Source organism: Gopherus flavomarginatus, chromosome 1 (assembly GCF_025201925.1).
Source record: "Gopherus flavomarginatus isolate rGopFla2 chromosome 1, rGopFla2.mat.asm, whole genome shotgun sequence".
Classification (NCBI taxonomy): Eukaryota; Metazoa; Chordata; order Testudines; family Testudinidae; genus Gopherus; species Gopherus flavomarginatus.
This window is the reverse complement of record NC_066617.1, coordinates 268,042,720-268,062,245: the sequence shown is the minus strand read 5'-3', so window position 1 is coordinate 268,062,245 and position 19,526 is coordinate 268,042,720. Positions and strand designations below refer to the sequence as shown.

Below are 19,526 nucleotides of genomic sequence, written 5' to 3'. Positions count from 1 at the left end.
GCTGGCCTTTTATATTTCCGGTTCTTGTCCCCCCCCTCCCCCACACACACACTTCTGCTTCCGGTGGGGTGGCTGCGGAGATTTGAATTGTGTTTAGCAGCCACAGTGGCAGATGAGAAAAAATGATAAAGTGAAATCATTAATCTTTTTGCATGTTGTTGGGGAGGAATAATTGGATATTTATAAAAACTTTAAGTTTGAAGAATGCGGACTAAATTTGAGGAATATTGCATGCCAAAAAGGAATGAAACCTTTGAGAGACACAAAATGTTTACATGCATGCCAAAAACTGATGACATCATTGAACAATATGTCACAGAATTAAGGAAACTCAGTAAAACCTGTGACTTTGGTGAGCTGACAGAGTCTCTGGTCAGAGACAGAATCATTTGTGGCATTAAAGACAATGTATTAAGATAGCGACTGCTCGGTGAATGAGACTTAACTTTAGAAAAAGCTCTCCAGGTATGCAGGGCAGCAGAAACTGTGAAAGCACAAGCCAAAGAGCTAAGTTCACCAGAAGGGGTTATCCAGGTACTAAGTACAAAAGAATACAGCCAGAATAGGTCAAATCAAAGATGGAAAATTACTGCTAGGAGGGAGACTGGGTACAGACAGTTATGTGGAAGGTGTGGATCACAGCATGGCCCCAAACAGTGTGTTTCCTTTGGGAAACTCTGTCATCACTGTGGGGAAAATAATCATTTTGCAAAATGCTGCAGATCCCAAATGGAGAAAAGGCAAGTGCATTCAGTTAAAGACAATCTGGTTGAGGAGTTTTTATAGACGTACTGGGATCAATCAAACCTGATGAGAGGGACTGGATTCTGTTTACGTGACTGGAACAATTATTCCACTGAAACGGGACACAAGAACGCAGGTTAATATTTTGTGTGAACAAGATCATCAGAGACTGAAAATAAGACCAAAATAGGAATCAACAAAAAGAAAAGTAACTGATTATTCTGGAACAAATATACCAGTGAAGGGGAGGTGCATAGCTAGCATCAACCATAAAAACACCATGTACAGGCTCCCATTCATTGTAGTGTCAAAGGAGATGACACCAATTTTAGGCCTGGCTGCAAGTGAGAAACTCAATCTGGGAAAACGGGTGCTCTTACTACAAGATCATACTGAATCTGGCTATGAGGCACTCTTTTGGGAATATCATGACTGTTTCAAGGGCTGGATTACTTGCAGGGTGAACATACAATCCAGATAAACAAGCAGTTCTATCTAATTATCCATCAACCTAGAAAGGTGCCATTTGCACTCCGTGATGCAAGCTCAGCCTTGAGTTTAAGAATGGAAGGAATGCAAGTAATACAAAAAATTGAGAAGCCAACAGAATGGGTGAACTTCTTCATCACTGTGGAGAAAAGTAACAGCCAGCTATTCATATGCTTAGGTCCCAGAGACCTCATTTCAAACTATCAGCCAGAGAAGAGATTATGGCTCAGTTTGCAAATGCTCAATATTTTAGAAAATTGGATGCATCCTCTGGTTTTTGGCAGCTAAAATTAATTAAAGAAATCTCAAAATGATGCACATTTAATATGCCATTTGGAACATACAGATTTTTACACTTACTCTTCAGCACCAGAAGTGCGCCACAAAACCAGACTATTAATGGTGTTGACACCTCAATGAATGACATCATCATCTGGGGCTCAACAAAAGAAGAGCATGATCGGAGACTTCGGGAAGTCCTGGACGTAACTAGAGCTGCAAACCTCAAAAAAAATAGGGAGAAATGTGCTTTAGGAGTTACAAAACTGACTTATGTTGGGGACATTATTTCCAATGAAGGTGTAAAACTTGATAAGAGGAAGATTTCAGCCGTTGAAATGATGCCATGTACGCAGTCAAAGAAAGATGTCCAGTGGTTCCCGGGAATGGTTATGATGGAAAATTCATATCTAATCTATCTACCGAATCAGGATCTCAGAGAAAACTCGTAGAGAATAAAAATTAATGGTACTGGAGTGCAGAACAGTAGGAATCATGGGAAGGTTTAAAACAACAACTGATACAAAAACCAGTGTTGAAGTTTTATACACCAGGAAAACCTATTAAAACATCAGTGGATGCTTCACAGTCTGGGTTAGGTGCAGTGATTTCACAGAAGCATGAGGATTGTTGGCAACCAGTAGCCTATGCATCAAAATCACTGACTGAGGCAGAAATCAGATATGCACAGATCAAGAAGGAGCTTTTAGGAATATTATTTGCCTATGAGAGATTTAATCAGTATATTAATGGACAGACAGTGAAAGCTGAAACAGACCACAAGCCTCTGATAGCTTTATTTAGGGGGTGAGGGTGGAACCTGGGGGAGGGGGGCAGGGCAGGGGAAGGGCCTTGGGGGGGAGAGGCTGGGCATGGGTGGGGGAGGTTCCAGCATTCTTGCTGAAGTATATGGTTTTTAAATATTACAAAGTTGACAACTTTGGTTTCAGTGAATGTTGAAGGGGCTTAGCACCTCCCATGATCATGCCCTAGATAAATACTAAGAATTTTTTAGTATATAACTATAAAATATAATGCATTTATTACATTAAGCAGCCAATTTTCAGCAGTTTATAGATCTATTTCCTTGGTTGCCTAGTACTCATATAATACAAGCCTACATATGAATATTCAAAAAAACAGTAAGTTTGGTGATGAGTCTTGTGAAACTGATTGTCCTGAATAAATGCTAGATGAAGCACTAATGAACAAACTACATGAAAACCAAAATGATTTATATAGAGAAACATAACTTCAAACATGCCACAAGTTCTTTAAAGTACATATATTTTCCCTCCTCAATTGAGGATTCCATTTACAAAGGATTGTAGGTCATATAAACATTCCATAGGTTCATATACTAGTCATAACATGTTGACTTTTTTATATAAGTATAATATGAAAGCACTATTAGATAAAGCAAACAGCATTGCCAACACTCAAAGATTATTCCTGAGTGACGCAATCTGAGGTACATTTTATGCTGCTCACAATTCACAAGAGCAGTATGAGACAGACATGATTTTGTCATAGCTACTTTCTTGCCCTACCTGGAGGCGGGTTCACCTACAGTAACAGATCTGTAGGGAATTATGTGAGAGTGCTCTGCTCCATGTCAGGTCTCAGGAAAAGCAAGTAGTATGGATTATAGAATCATTCCCTTCAATGAACAAATGGTGATGTAGGAACTAAAGTGTTCCTTAATACGTTGGAGAGAGATGAAAATGCTTGCTCCACTGGGAGGGGAGGAAGGGAAAAGAGTGCAGTCTTATCTAAGATGCCAGTTTGAGAGGAGACCCTTGTATGTATTTGAGCTTGGAAGTTGAGTTGTGCAAACACCCAGCAAGGGTGGGACTCTTCCTCCTAGTTGCTGCAATGAGGGACTTACCTTTAAGAGTTCAAGAAACATACAACTTGAAATTATAGCTGTTTGCCAACTGAAATTATTGAGGAACGCTACTAAGAGAGTCTAATTTGGTTATCAATATATGGGCAAAATGATTCACTTTAAGTTTATTAGATGTAGTGTTGGTAAATATTAATCTTTTATTATTTTATTTTTATGTTAACTCACAATTCTTTGACCAAAAAATATCCCAGAAACTTCTCTCTGTCAGCCAAAGAGCTATTTAAACCATAAGACCAAAGAGTGTTTTGTTTTAGACTAATGAATGTCTGTAAAATCATAGCAGGAATGTACTTAATTATCCAACCTGTTTTCTACCCTGAACTTTAGCTGACCCTTAAATATTATCAATAAGCTGAATTATAGTGGGACCTTAATATGTTGTTAATAATGGATTGTGTGTCCTCTTACTTTAACCTTTGACCCTTAGGAAAATATGTCCAGATGTCCAGAAAGGAACTATTTGTAATTGATATGGTGCAGGTGTTTTCTGTGATTAAGATAATGTTCTATCGAAAGATCCGTTTAGCTTATCAGGAACTACACTTGTCATAACTTTCCTACTCAGATCTGAACCTTAGAGTTCAGAACATGAGAAGCTAGCATGAAGCCTCCAAACGTAATTACCAGCTTGGATCTGATATCGCTGCCACCAGCCAGAAAATTCCAGTGTCTGGTTCACTCTGGTCTCCCCAAAACCTTCCCTGGGGGACCCCAAAACTCAGATTCCCTGAGTCTCACAACAAAGGGGAATAAACCATTTCCCTTCCCCCTCCTCCCCTCCAGGTGTTCCCTCCCTGGGTTCCTGGAGAGATATACAGATTCAAGCTCCGTGAATCTAAACAAAGGGATTCCACCCTTCCCCTCCCGTTCTCTATTCCTGTTAAGTACAGACTCAATTCCCTAGAGCCTCAACAAGGGGGAAAAAAAAACCAAACAGGTCTTCAAAAGCAAAACTTTATATAAAAAGAAAGAAAAAGACATTAAAATGGTCTCTGTATCAAGGTGACAATACACAGGGTCAATTGCTTAAAAGAAAAAATGAATAAACAGCCTTATCCAAAAAGAATACAATTTAAAACATTCCAGCAACTACACACATGTAAATACAATAAACAATATAAACCTATTGTCTTACTATCCTTGTACTTACAACTTGGAAACAGAAGATTAGAAAGCCTGGAGATAGAGAGATCACTCTCAGAGCCGAGAGGGCCACCGAACCAAGACAAAGAACAAAAGAACTTACACCCAAAACTTCCCTCCACCCAGTTTTGAAAGTATTTGTCTCCTGATTGGTCCTCTGGTCAGGTGTTTCAGGTCACTGTTTGTTAACCCTTTTATAGGCGAAAGAGACATTAACCCTTAGCTGTCTGACCCTTAGGAAAATATGTCCAGATGTCCAGAAAGGAACTATTTGTAATTGATATGGTGCAGGTGTTTTCTGTGATTAAGATAATGTTCTATCGAAAGATCCCTTTAGCTTATAAGGAACTACACTAACAGATTATTTCTGCCATAATGACTTAGTTATAGTTATTTTTTATGGTTGATAAAATAATGGATTGATAAACAGGCGTCTTTAGCTTATCAATTAGGTAAACCAAATACCATGATAAGAGTTCTACAGATCAACAGGTCTTTTTCTTTGTCTCTTTTCTGTAAATACACATAGTATATAAAGGGATGAATTTTGGGGAGTTAGATAGAAGTAAAGTAATCTGCCAACAATCCTCCAGTCTCAGATTGGTATGTGTGTTTCCTTTCTGTATTCTGTGTAGTGCTGTATTAAGTATTAATTGATTGACTTACTTAACTAAAACTTCAAAGAAGTTGGTTATTTTACATCATGTCTAATTAAATCCAAACAAGTAACAGTAGTCACATATGAGTCTCTGAATCTTAAAGACTCTGATACATAATACAAACTCATCTAGAATACTTGTGGTGGAGGTGAGAGAAGTCAGAGAAAAGTAAAGTTGTGTATCTCCTGAGAAAACAGGTAGTGAGACGTTCAGTGATTAAGTGGATTACCACAGATGGCTCTACTCCAAAATACTAGAAAAAAATATTGACAGGAGAGACCTCAGGAGTCCAGAACCTAGTTTGGGGATCTTCATAATGGGATAATACTGAGAAACCAGGCTGATTTAAGGTACCAGAGAAAATTTTCATGAATTGATCCAGATCCCCAGCTGGTGCAAATTGGGATAGCTCCATTGCCTTCATAGAAGTACACTGATTTACATGAGTGAAGCAGAAAGCACTCTGAGGGTGTTAGACTGCAGACTATCAAAAAGACTTCATAAGAGAGAATCTTATGTAAAACTGCACAGCAACACATTAAAGTTTAAGGAACTGGATCACATTTAACAGACTGGATTAATTGTTTACCTTTGCACAAAGAGGCAGAAAACCAAAGTAGATAGGCTTCAATAAACTTATTTAGACTCAATAAACCCAGTTGAAATTTGTGGTACTGTATTTCATGGTGGGTATTCCTTTATTCTGAGTCTTATTCAAAGCTGAGAATATTGCAGTTGCTGTACAATATAATAATTATAATTAACAGACACCCTTTCTGGTAATCTCAGTAGAGAGAGCAAAGATTAAACCGGTGTGGATATTACACCTATTCCTCCTACTCCTAGAGATGGGTCTCTCTAGATCCATGGTCAAGGCATATTGCAGGGGCAGTGTGGGGAGGATTACACTACAGTTGCTCATGATACTCTATATGTGAATAAATCATGGATTTCATTTTCTAATTTTCATGAGCACTAAATTCAGTTTAAGGGGAAAAGCAATGCATTTTGCTGCATTTTGGAATGAAGCCAGTGATTAATCGAAATAAAGATTTGTTAAGAATTTCCAATAGGAAATAAAATGTATCGTTTGAGCTCTTAGATTCAATGCTCTAATGTGACATTTATAATTATAAATAGCAATAATCTCTTCACATAAGTAACTCTCACTAGTATGAGTAACTACATGACTATGAATGGTATCACTTTTTTTGGACCCACAGTTAAATGTTAAAGGTTCCCATATCTTAGTGCATTAAGTACTTGGTTAAAATAAGAATAAAACTGACAGTGGCAATGCTGCTCCTTGCTACCTTTACACATGTTAATCTTTTGTAGAAATGGTGTAGACATTATATAATACATGCATATATGCTGAAACTTCAAAGTAAAAATGTCCAAGGAATCCAGAATTGTATTGCATGGATGTGCCTAAATCATTAGTTCTCATCTTGCAGTAATAGAGTATAAAGAGGTTTGTCCATTGGGTTTTATCCTAATTAGCTCACTGATAGTCCAAGAAAGAGAACAGCCACAAAGTATGTCACATGCTGCCAACAATTCTCCAGGGCAAAGTACTAGTGAATTGTAACAGCTGCTACTTGAACATAAGGTAAATGCTTCTTATCAAATATCACTGAGGGATTTCAGCACCCCTAAAGGACTGAAGAATTTATAGCAGCAAGAAGACTTTAGCTGACAGCACACACTGTGATAATACATCTATCACATGGCCTTATTAAAGTGATGAAATCAAGTACTATTATCTGTCTGATTTACTCTTAAACAATAACACACACACACACAACCCACCATGCAAGTAGGTAGCAATCTTGATAAATATGAATTGTATCACTCAATATTTTAATAAGAGAGGGAGAAAAGTCATTTCATTTCATGTGAATAATTCTTCCAAACCCAACACATCAGCTGTACCACTAGAACAACCTGTATTATCTCTGTTTGATCATCTCCCTCCATCTATTTTTGTGTGGATAGCTCCAAATTGATTTGTTTGGAGGAATGATGGTTAGTCAAACATCAGATTAACGTTTATTCCATAAGGATAAAATTGTGCTTGCCATGCACAAATAGTCCTGTTGTGTAAAGCCAGAGAGATTTGCAAGACACCAATCTGAATGTTTGGACAATGTCTTTGATGTTGCTGTGCAAAGTTCTGATATTTGCAGAAAGTGATGCAATGAGCTGACAACACTGATTGACTGGTGTGGCAATATCACACCAGAGCTACAAGCCTTTACTGCTAAGAGTTTATTTGCAATAACCACCCTTGGATTCCTGTAAAATGCTGCTCAGTTGTATAGTGGATGCTTTAGATATTACATTAGTGACCTTTTCTAGCTTCCAGTATAACACAAGCAACTGATAACAAAAATGTTGATGCATTAAATTCATTTCTTCATAGATTATGGTGTCTTTGTCGCTTTTTACAGATCCAGACTAACACGGCTACCCCTCTGATAGTAGGTATACTTGGTCCTGCCTTAGCATGGAGGGGGTCAAAGTAGATGACCTCTCAAGGTCCTTTCCTTACATTTCTATGATTCTATGTGAAAGAATGTCATACTACCCTTACAACTAATGGGAAGCCTGACTCCTTCTCAGTTAGAGTTAGGCCATTTAGATACCATAGAAACATGAAAAATGGACTTTATTACAACAACATTTGTTGGACCCAGGCATTTTGGGTGTATTAAAGAGCTAGTGTATAAGTGGGTTGGTAAAATGGGAATTAGAAAAGGAGGAACCTAACTGGCTGATGAAGGTTCAGATTGTGTGGGTATCCAGCATTATTGCACAGAATGGAATCCATCAGACTCTCTCTCGTCCCAGAAGTCATTATTCCCTTCCTGCAGAAAAAAACACTATGGAATACATTTACAGTATCTTCCCTTATTGCATATTTTTATTTAATCTTTTTCATTTTTTCAATTACTACAAGCTTCAGGGTCCAAAAGTCCTAAAGTTCACATCTCTCTTTGCAGACTGCCAGCTGAAAGTTGGAAGCTAAAAACCTATAACATGAAAGTCCTCACTCTGAGACATCTGTCTTACTAAGTATGAATGCTGTACGGATCACCATAATACCTGAGTGCCTACAGTATCTAGCTAGCTATTGGTGGCTTTTCTGAGACTATTTCCAGGGAAACAAGGTTCATTAGGGGGAAAATAAGGTAAATGTGAGTATTTTACAATATTTTTTACAATAATATATGATAGTAGTTATCTACATGGAGAAGTAATAGTGGGAAAGAGCAGCCAGTATCATGTTGACCAGGCAATTCTCTTTCAACGTCTTTTAGTCCACGCATCAGTTTAGCAAACTTTAATTTATGCAATGGGGAGTAAAGCTGAAAGTTGTTTGCCTTCGCTGAGGAAGAAGATAACTATGATATTGTTATTAAAATTTGGTGAGCATTTCATTAAAATAAAGTAACATATGGAAAGGCATGCTTTTACAAAAGGATGCAGAACCCCTCCCCTCCAAAAAACCACCCAAGCATGCCTTATATATACAGGCAGAGCAATGTGACTTCAATATCACTAAGGATATTCTCCGAAGAAATCATCTATTGGTTGAAACCTTACACAGAGGACGTCCAGAAAAATTACAGTTAATGTTGGACTCTGCACATGCAGAACAATAAGCACAGTAATTTGTGTTAATGAAAATGCAAGTCACCTGGGTTAATATTTTCAGGTGTAACTAAAGGAGTGAGGCACCTAAATCCCATTGACTTTTAGTGAGAAAGCAGTGGAAGCATAGGGCAGGAAGTACCATATAAAGTGAAAAGGGAAGCACCATTAAAACATTCCTCCTAAGAGCAAGGAGTCCCCTGAGCAGAAATGTGGCAGGTGCAGCAAGGGAAAATATAGAACAAATGAGATCTGCTTAGTCAGTGAAGCATGTGTGGGAAATGTCAGAGAAAAGAACACTAAGAGGACTGAAACCAGAGAGAGAAACCGAGCAAGTACGTTTGATGCCTGGGATGTGTTATTAAAGGTAGCATTCATGAGCAGACTTAGACTGTCAGCGTCAAGATTTATCATACTACTGTTAAATTTAAAATTGATTCAGGAGCAGAGGTGACTGTAAAGAGACTTTTAAGGAAAAGAGCTCTAGCCTTAAACTGGAGTAACCCAGGGAAGAACACTATAGTCCAGGACAGACAAGTTGCCTGAGGTCTGGTCTACCCTACAGAGTTAGGTCGATGCAAGGCAGCTTACGTCAACCTAACTATGGAAGTGTCTGCACCAGTGGTTCCCAAACTGAGGTTTGTGAAATGTTACAGGGGGTTCTTGGGAAAAAATTCCCTAATGGCAGACAGAGCTGTCCCTAGGAACCCTGGGCAGCACAGGGCCAGCAGCCCAGAGCCCCTGGACTTCCAACAGCTAAGCAGATCAAAGCAAGCATATCTATCACACTGAGATTTAAACGTCAAGACTCTTTATAAGAAATGGAAAGGGAGGTGGATATTTTTTGCTGTTTTTAAAATTAAATAAGCTACTAGTATTGTTTTTAAAAGTATTATAAAGAACAAGTTTAAGCTTTGTTGTAACGTGGTGTTTGCCTGGACTGCTCAAGACCTGAATGCTTGTGTCGGAGGAACTCTCTGAGTTGGCTTCTTAAATACCTTCATACTGTTTCACATCTGATACTCCTTGATGAAACATGGGAGCCTTGTCTTATAACAGACTTATTCAAAGTGATACAAGCTATGAAAGTGAGATCTTGGAAGAGTGTTGCCATTTTCATAATGTAAAAAAAAATACTGTAATGATGAATAATTAATAATAAATAGTGTGTAATAAGCCTGTCATAAAAACAAATTTTATATTTCCAAGATCACTGCTTTAATAATTTATACTCAGGTGAAGGACAAAATCCCTGGAAATTTTCATTTTTAGGAGGGGGTTCATGCAACTTGATATTTTAGTTAAAGGGGTTCCTAGGTTATTAAAGTTTGGGAACCACTGGTCTACACTTAAATTTTGCTCCTGCCAATGTAATTGTCCCACTACGCCGACTTAATAACTCCACCTCCACAAGCAGCGTAGAGTTATGGTTGATGTTGTTATGTCAACACAGTGTCAGTGTTGCTTATGTCAACTGTTATTGGCTTTCAGGCACCATCCCACAATGCCCACACTGACTGTACAATCAATACAAGCGCTCCAGGTGAGGGCATGCACTGCTAACACAAGGAGTGAAGTGTAGACATCCACAGGTGATGTAATTACTGTGGTGGCTGTATGCCAATTAAGTTAGGTCGACTTAATTTTGTAGTGTAGACATGGTCTGAGTCAAGAATAAAAGAGTATGTATATGACACCGCAGTCCATAATGACAATGCACTGCACATAACCTCCTAGATTAAATCAGAGCCATTGAGATAGATCCCATAAAACACGTAGTGGAAGCTGGGATGGTGTTTGGTGAAACTAGCCTGCTTAAAGAAAAAAACAGTTTGATCCTCTTGAAAAAGGGCCTATATCTTTTGTGCTCAGCACACTCTGCTTCCTAAAGTGAAAGAAGAACTGGATAGGAAGGTGAAGAATGGTGTAATAGAGCATATTCCTCAACTGATAGAGTGGTGCTTATTGTACTCCTTATGAGAAAAATGGACACCTCCATAGCATCATAGATCCACAAAGACTCAATAAGCATTAAGGAGGGAAAAGTATCATTTCCCCACTGTGGAAGGTGCAATCTCTAAGTTAACTGATGATACAACAGTAATCTCCTCACTAGATGCAGCTAGTGGATTCTAGCAAGTTCTGCTCCACCCTGTCAGAGCCAAGCTAACAACTTTTAAAACACCATTTGGAAGATATTTCTCATGTCACCATCTGGTCTGTATAACAAGCATCCCAGAAATCTTTTAGAGAAGTGAGAGAGGTTCTGCAAAGGGTAGAGGAAATGGAAGTCTATATGGCTGCCATTTTAGTTTATTGACTGTCTAGGGAAAAGCATAATCAAAAATGAAACATGTTCTGACGGCAATAGAGACTGCTGAAATACATTTTTCTCTAATTGTGTGCTACACCCAACTCAACTACTGTTCTTAGAGTGTGTAATTGGCGAGTATGTCAGAAGCTATCTTCCATTTTTGTTTTGTTGTTGTTACCCTCCATGTTGGCCTCCCTTCTTGTTGCTTAGTTTGGCATTCTTTTGGTAACCCTCACTTCTGATTGGGTAATTTTGAAAGAATACTACCCAACAACAGGGATAGTGGCAGGAAATTTAGAAGAGAGAGAGAGGTCATCTGACCCCGGAAAAAAATCTGCTTAGCAACACTAGGTTATATAAGGGCTCTAAACCCTACAGAGGGTGCTGTCCACCCCAGTGACAGTCTATGCTTGCGCTCAGTAACATCAAGATAGAAGACTGAAGACACCATTCTTGTACTTGACAGCTATCCATTCCTGTCGTCTCCATTCCTGTGGTTTCTGTGGTTCCAGTTTTTGTTGGTTCCCTATGTTTCTGCCCAGCTTCTTGGGACTCTTGATCATTGCTTTTGGTTCTCCTCTGGTCTCCCTTGTAGATTGGTAAAGTAAACAGTTTATGTAATCTTTGTATCCACATATGTTTAGTTCTGGGTCTGGGCTTTATTCCTCTTTTGAGTAAACCATCAATTTGTTTGTAATACTCTCCCTTTTACTTTAATCTTTTGTGTCCTTTAATTGAGATACAGCATAATTTCAAATACATTGCCTCCCCTGTCACCATCTACAAGGTAATGGAAGACAGATCAGTACATATTGCTAAGAGAAGTCTTCAGCAAAAGACTCCATAAAGCTGCTGAGCTATAGAGAAACGTTTTTTAACTGAGCTCAGCTACTTATTGGTCAATGAATTTAAACTATGATGCCAGTCTTGGGGTATCTCCTAACTGTCTAAAATGGCTCTGGTTAAAGAACATGTGGCTGAGTGATGCAGGCTTTCTTTAATTGTTGGAATGCAGTCTGAGGTTTACTCAAGTTTAAACTCGGAGACCCACTCCTGATAAAACTGGATGAGAAAAAATACTGGACACCAGCAGTTGACATTGGATGTTGCCTACACATACTCAGAGACTACGTGATTGAAACAGATTAGGGTCAATGGTACAGAAGAAGCAGGCACCTACAGCTGGTTCCAAATCCAGCTGAACTGTCAAGTTACCCCAGCAGCAATGGTATTTGCACCATAACCTTAGTCAAGGGAAATAATCTTTCTGAGATGAGTTCTGAATCCATTGAACAGGATTCCACATCCCCAAGATCAGAATATGATCAGCTCTGTACAAGTGGTAAAACTGGGGACTCATTTGGATCTATAAATTGTTTTTAAATATTAACTCTTCTTAAAGAATGTTTATACAGGAAAAGAGAGAAAAAGTGGATGTTGGGCACTACTAGGCCTTTCTCTTCTCAGGCATTAGCGCTCCTTTGTGGTTCAAGATACCTAATTCTGGAGTCCTTGGTAAGTATTTAAACAATAGCTTTATTTATGAAAGTAAAGTAATAGACACTTTACCTCTGTTGGTCAGGCAGAGACTCAGCAGGACAACTTGGCTAGCAGATAACTCCTGGACAGATAACTTTAGATAACTGGCATCCATATGCAGTATATGTATTAACTATTAATTATCAATTGACCAATCAATACAAAGCATGAATCAGTAATTGATAGGTAAACAGCTTAACAAATCAGGAACTGATGCTGGGTAAACTAGTAACTGTCGCTGGATAGAGTAAGACTAGTCCCCTTAACATGAATCATAACTATAACAAGACTTGGATACCTGCGGTCCTCAGATCCACCAAGGTCACCTATCAGATACCTTTATTGACAGTTCCTAGGCTCCACTCATTCTTCTGGCCCTATACTATTAGCACAGGCTTCAGTGGATATGTTTACTGTTTCTTTAAAATTATAGTAGGAAGTCAAACAATAGTGGGGCTGGGAAAAGTTTTACAGTGAAGCACAGTGAGAGAGAGGTTTTAAGGTTAATACTGTATTCCTTTTTCTAATAAGGTGATTCTTTATCATTGTTAAATGCAAACATTTTGTTGTCATTACTTTCCTATTCTCTCCCAGCTCCATAGATAGCCTGGAAAGGGTTTGATTTTTATCAGTAAATGTTAGTAAACATTGATTTCACTATACATATACAAATAAATGAAAAAATATCTCCATTGATTATTGTCAAAATGTACAGATAGGCAAAGTGAGAAAAATGCTACTTGAGAACGTATTAGAGTCCAACCTTAATGTGTATAAAATGTGTTGTAATGAATGCTTCATATTTACAGTTTTGCTAAAACTGCTGGCTCTAGCATTAACAGCACTGCAACTAATTATGCCGCATTCATTAGTGTGTTGGGGTCAAAACTGAGGAAAAGCATAAATCCAGTTATGTTTGTGGTGGGGGGAGAACCTGCACTTGTACAGTAACAGAGGCCAAGTTTGTTGTTTTATTTCAATGATGGGTCGCAAGAGGGAATCCCTAGAGGAATATTGCAGAGAGTACCCAGACCTCAAACGTAAAATGGTGAAAAAGGCTGGAAATGGAAAGAAGGACATTTTGTGCTGCAAAGTTTGTAAAACAGACAGTAAAATTGTACTGCCGAACATTTGAGTAATCAGTCTCATCTGAAATGAAAAGAAAGTCAAGCAAAGATAACCCAAAGTTCAATGGACGCCTATTTGGAAAGAATGAAACAAACGAAGCAAGAAGCTGCAGATTTTCTACACGATCTAGTACACGCGTTGTGCTTTGAGGTGATTCCAATGAATGCTGTCCACGGTTCAAGTTTTTTTTATTAGCTCTGCTCCACAAGTACGCACCAGCATGTACACTTGTCCAGAATTGTCATCTGGAAGAAAAATCCTTCATGAAGTTTTCACTCACCATTAAGCTTCAATTAAGGATCTTTTGCATGCTGACAAATTCTCTTTAGTAATTGATGAAACCCCAGAGCTTGCTGGATAGTCAACAATTAACATCCTTGCAGTGTTTTACAGTGATAAAAACAAATCAATACTATTCTATTAAAATCCTCTACAGTCCTTCACTGCAATGTGGGAATCATTTCAATTTGGGTTCAAGATATATTGTGAAAGTATGACTGAATGTGGGAAACCTGTTAATTAACAGTGACTTCAGGATATAAATGCTTAGTAAAGAATTTGAAAGAAATATCCACACCTGCTTCACATTCCATGTGTTGCTCCCTTTTGCATGTAGCCATTAATCATGCAATCATAACTGAGTTCCACAACATCATCAATTTGTGATATATTTTCCAGTGATATTTGAATGTGTTAACAGGAAAAGGCAAGAATTTTTTTCAAGTTTGTGCAAGCAACAACATGAGCCTCTCAGGTTTGCATGTGCCCTCTTGTGTGGTGCCATCATGCTGGTTTTTCCCGCTCAGAGGCAGCAAAATTCATTCATGCACATTGGGACAGTGAAAGACTTTGTCATTAAAGAGAAGGATGCAGTCATTTCAAAGATGGCAATGAAATTACACCAGATGGTCAAGGATGATGGAAACCACCAAGTACTGTATTGCAAGTTATCTTTGGAGAATATCCCTGGGGCTCATTTGCAAATGGAAACAAATGCACCCTGATACATCACACAGATACATTGCTTAAATGCAATTTACAAGTTGCTGCTGATGTAGATAATATCTTAAAGGATGTGAATGCAAGTCAATGGGCTTCAAAATGCAGTTCCTTTAATCTGCATTGCATGTTTTCTCATCAGAATTTCAAAATAAACTGAAGGCCACTTTATCTCACTATGTACCTGATGGACTCTGCATTGGGTGCTTTTCTTTGCCAGCAATAAAGTGTTTGATTCATTTGTCAAGGCTCAGATGTCACACAATTTTAACAACTATGAAAATATTTTCCCTTGCAAGGAAGAAGAGTTCAAGCACGATTTTGACTTGTACATGCAGCGGGAAATGCCTTGTGATGACAGCATAACAGCACTTGAATCCTGGAGAAGTGAAACCCAGTCATAGGCTGTTATGTTCAGTATAAAATTATGTGCACTTGCAGTGCCAGTAGTTTCAGGGTCTGTGGAAAGCTCATTCAGTCTGTTTTGAAAAGTTCAAGACAAATGTTGCATGTGCTTCTCTGAAGACTGACTTAGGCAGCTTAGCTTTTGTACTACAAAAAGGAAATAAGATCAGATGTGGAGAGCTTTTGAAATCTGGACTCACCTGCTGATTTTACCAATTAAATATGTATTCCAGTACCTGTAGCAAAAGGCCTGAGGGTTTTTTAAAAATTTTTTTATTGCTTGACCTTCCAAGATGTGGGAACTGAAGACTTTATGGGCAAAATCCAGTGATTTTGATTTTGAATTAGGCTTGTTACAAATGGGCTAGCCAATGAATAGTAAAAATAGTTATAATTTGTTGATTTAGGGTGTGTCAACACCAGAGGTGAAAGTAAGCCGGTACAGTCCGGACTTCAGTAGCTGACAACACTCAGGTTATATGTCAAATGTGTGGAGCACATTCAATTGCTCACGGCAGCTGTAGTGACATTATTCAGCATCTTCAAACAAAAAATTACAAGGACACTGAACAAACTAAGTGTGCAACTCTAAGTGCTTCGTAATTTTATGTTACGCAAAATACAGAAGCTGATCAAATACATGCAAGTGAGGGACTGTTTGCTTATCATTCTGTGTGCCACAAATAGGGTGACCAGATGTCCCCATTTTATAGGGACAGTCCCGATTTTTGGGTCTTTTTCTTATATAGGCTCCTATTACCCCCCACCCTAGCCCTGATTTTTCACATTTGCTGTCTGCTCACCCTAGCCACAAACAGAGTTTCACATCTAGTGATTGTACCTCACAATTGATTAAAAAACTTTACCAAGCCAAGTTGTTCTCTGCGCACACAAAATCTGAGGCAATAATTTGTAACATATGAGCTCCATTATTGACAGAAGAACTGCAGTGTGATTTATAGAAGTGCTCATTGATGCGCCCATGCTAAGTGTGATAAAACGAAAAGCTATTCCTTGTTCTTGTGCACTATTTTCTTCCAATTAGTGGGGTAAACACAAAAATTATTGAGTTTTCTTCTCTACCATGCAAAATTTCTGATGTGCAGTGCGAATTTCTAAATCAATTGATTGGGAAACATTCTCTTAATGAAAAGCTTGTTGAGCTTTGTGCAGACAATGCCAATACAAATTTTGGTGGTGCTAAACACAGTGGGAAAAACAACGTATGGCTAAAACTGCAAGTCAAACTAGAGAGAGATCTTTGGTATTGGTTGCGGTGCTCACATTGTTCATAACTGTCTGAAAACAGCAGCTGACTGTTTTCTGACTGACTTGGAGTCCTTTTCCATGAAAGTTTATAAATACTTTCACATTTACACTGTTCGTGTCGAAGAACTAAAAGACTTCCGCCGATCTGTCAACCTCAAGTATTTTAAATTGCTAGAACATGCCGGCACAGGATTCCTTTCTCTTGGACCTGCGTTAGACAGAATTTTGTTGGTTTTTGACTGGCTGAAGTCTTCAATGACTTTAACTGTGGCTTGCTTTTACTAGTAAGCAAACAGCCACCTTTGAGAAGATGGTAGAGGCAATCAAGAAAACAACTCATCGGTGACAGATATTACACTGTATATTCGTACCCTTCAAGATAATTTAGCAGAGTGGCTCAGAGAAAGATTTTTCATGTCACACAAAAAGATCCTGTTGCAGTCTTTGGTTGCGGGTGGGGAAATTAAGGAACAGAAATTTTACAATGCAGTCGGGAATTTGTACTCTCTGAAGTACTTGGAGCACTGGAAACCTGCCTTTCAGTGCATAGAAAAGCGTGAGTGGGCCCTTGTTGAGAAGCATGCTATTGTGGGATAATATGCAAAGTAGACTTGCCACGTGCCACATAAGAATTCCCACTCTAAGTTTGATAGATGAGAATTGACTTTTTGATGAATGGGCAAATGCAAAACCAGTAATGTCCTGTCTTTTCCTACTGCTGTACCCTGCCCTCTGGTTGCTTCTTAGTTTGCGGTTGTCCTGGCATGGTGGTCCACAGGTCTCAGCAGACTAGGGAGTCCTAGCTCCATCCAGCAGACCTCCCCTTGGGAAAGCCATCATGCGGTAGTCCCTCTGTAGCAGAGTGCAGATCTGCCTCTTCCCACCCACTCCACCACCCTGTTATACTGGAGACTCCCTTTTAAGTACCTCCTCCAACTGGAGCATGCCTAGCAGAGCTGCGAGGTGGGGTTCCCCAGCCCAGAGTTGTTCCAGAACCCTTCTCTCTCCAGAGCGGGATTTGGTTTATCCACCCCATCACACCAACTTTTTCAAACCTGGGTGCCCAAAGTTAGACTCTTAAATCCATATTTTGGCACCTCAAGTGAAATGGCCTAATTTTTAAAGGTGCTCAATTGTCAGCAGCTCCCTTGGACTTCAGTGAGAACAGGGGTTGCTCAGCATCTTTGAAAATCATTCCAATCATTAGATGCCTAAGTATGCATTCAGGAGACTAACTTTAGGCACCCAGGTTTGAAAATGTTGGCCTGTATCATTGTGATATTAGTAAGATATTGACTTTATACTAGAATGTATAAATTACATATGCAGAGATTAATAAAAATAGCTATTAAAAACATTAAAATACCTTTTTAATCCTGCATTTAATACATACATTGTATTGAGAAAATTTATTTTAAAATCTGCAGCTTCTGTGAGTTATAAATGCCCCTGATCTCCCAGGAAGAAGGGTTTGGGCAGCAGCATTTGTAGGAATAATGGGGGAAAGCAGAGTAGCTCACCTCTACCCCTGTGAAACAAAACAACGCAGGCACCAACAGCCTGTCTTTTCCTAGCACATGCAACCACAACAGCATGAACATCTTCACTGCCCAGTACAGTAACTGACATTAGCTGTCCCATATTTAGTGAGCTGTTCATATGGAGATGGAATTTAACTCTTGTGGGGGCGAAGACTATCTTGCTTACAGCTTGGAGAGAATGAACACAGAAAAAAGGGTGTAGATTGGTAGCAGCTGATTCAACAAGTGAAGCACAGGGTCGGCTCTAGGAATTTTGCTGCCCCAAGCACGGCAGGCAGGCTGCCTTCCGCAGCTTGCCTGCGGACGGTCCGCTGGTCCCACGGCTTCGGCGGACCTGCGGGAGGACCGCTGAAACCGCAGGACCAGCGGACCCTCCACAGGCAAGCCGCGGAGGGCAGCCTTCCTGCCGCCCTTGCGGCGCCGGCATGGTGCCCCCCCGTGGCTTGCCGCCCCAAGCACGCACTTGGCGTGCTGGGGCCTGGAGCTGCCCCTGGTGAAGCATAAGGTAGAGAGTTAGGAAACAGGAAAACGTTTAACAACTGGTAAGCATTTGCACAAGAGAGGGAACAAGCAAGAGTTGGAGGAATATATGGGATGGACTAGGCAGGGGATTAAAAAAAAAATAGTGAATACTGTTTTTTTTTTTTAAATAACAGAGCATCCTGACATAGGTTTCAGAGTAATTAGGTAAGCAATCAGGGATAAAAGAGCAGATGATGAAAACCATACATTTCTTTTTAAAATTATGTTTCTTCTTTCTCCCTTTCTTTTGTTCTGCTGTGTATGTTGAGTATTTAGATTGTACGCTCTTCAGGGTAGCAACTGTCTTATTGTGTCTAGAACCTAAAACATTTTTGGATGATTTGTAAATAATCAGTACTAATAATAGCAATGTGAGAGTAATCTCTGATCAAACTACATTTATTCAGCCCTGTTGTAAAGCTCTTGGAGGGAGCACTGCAGTAAATAGCGCCTAATATAACACAAGGAAAAACAGATATGGAAATCTCCCGGCATTTTGTCTCTAGCATTCTGCAGGATTTCACTAACATGACAGGGTCAGCTGCCAAGGAGTTGAGAGGGGGAAAGGGGGATCAGGCCTGGGGTAGGGGCATGAGGAAGGACAGGGGTGCAGGCTCCAGGCAGCACCTACCTCAATCACCTCCCAGAAATAGCAGCATATTCCATCTCCAGCTCCTACCCAGACGCATAGCCAGGAGGCTCTGCACACTGCCCCATCCGTGGGTGCCGCCCCCACAGCTCCCATTGGCCACAGTTCCCAGCCAATGGGAGCTGCAGGGGCAGCACTTGGGGCGGGGACAAAGTGTGGGTGCCCCAGGCTGCTCCTATGCATAAGAGCTGGAAGGGGAGAGGTGTGAGCTGCAGAGCCGGGGCAGGCGGGCAGGGAGCCTGCCAGCCCCACTAATTGCACCTTTAGCAACCCGGTCAGC

General features: G+C 39.7%; 1 protein-coding gene across 1 annotated transcript in view; it reads right to left on the bottom strand.

Annotated features, from left to right (window-relative positions):
- The window catches only part of METTL21C (methyltransferase 21C, AARS1 lysine), a 521,155-nt gene extending 501,893 nt beyond the window's left edge, over positions 1 to 19,262 (bottom strand). Inside the window, exon 1 of the mRNA XM_050951300.1 lies at positions 19,229 to 19,262. The gene's annotated coding sequence lies outside the window, so the exon portion shown is untranslated. The remainder of the gene's footprint in view (positions 1 to 19,228) is intronic.
- Positions 19,263 to 19,526: the final 264 nt, after the last annotated feature.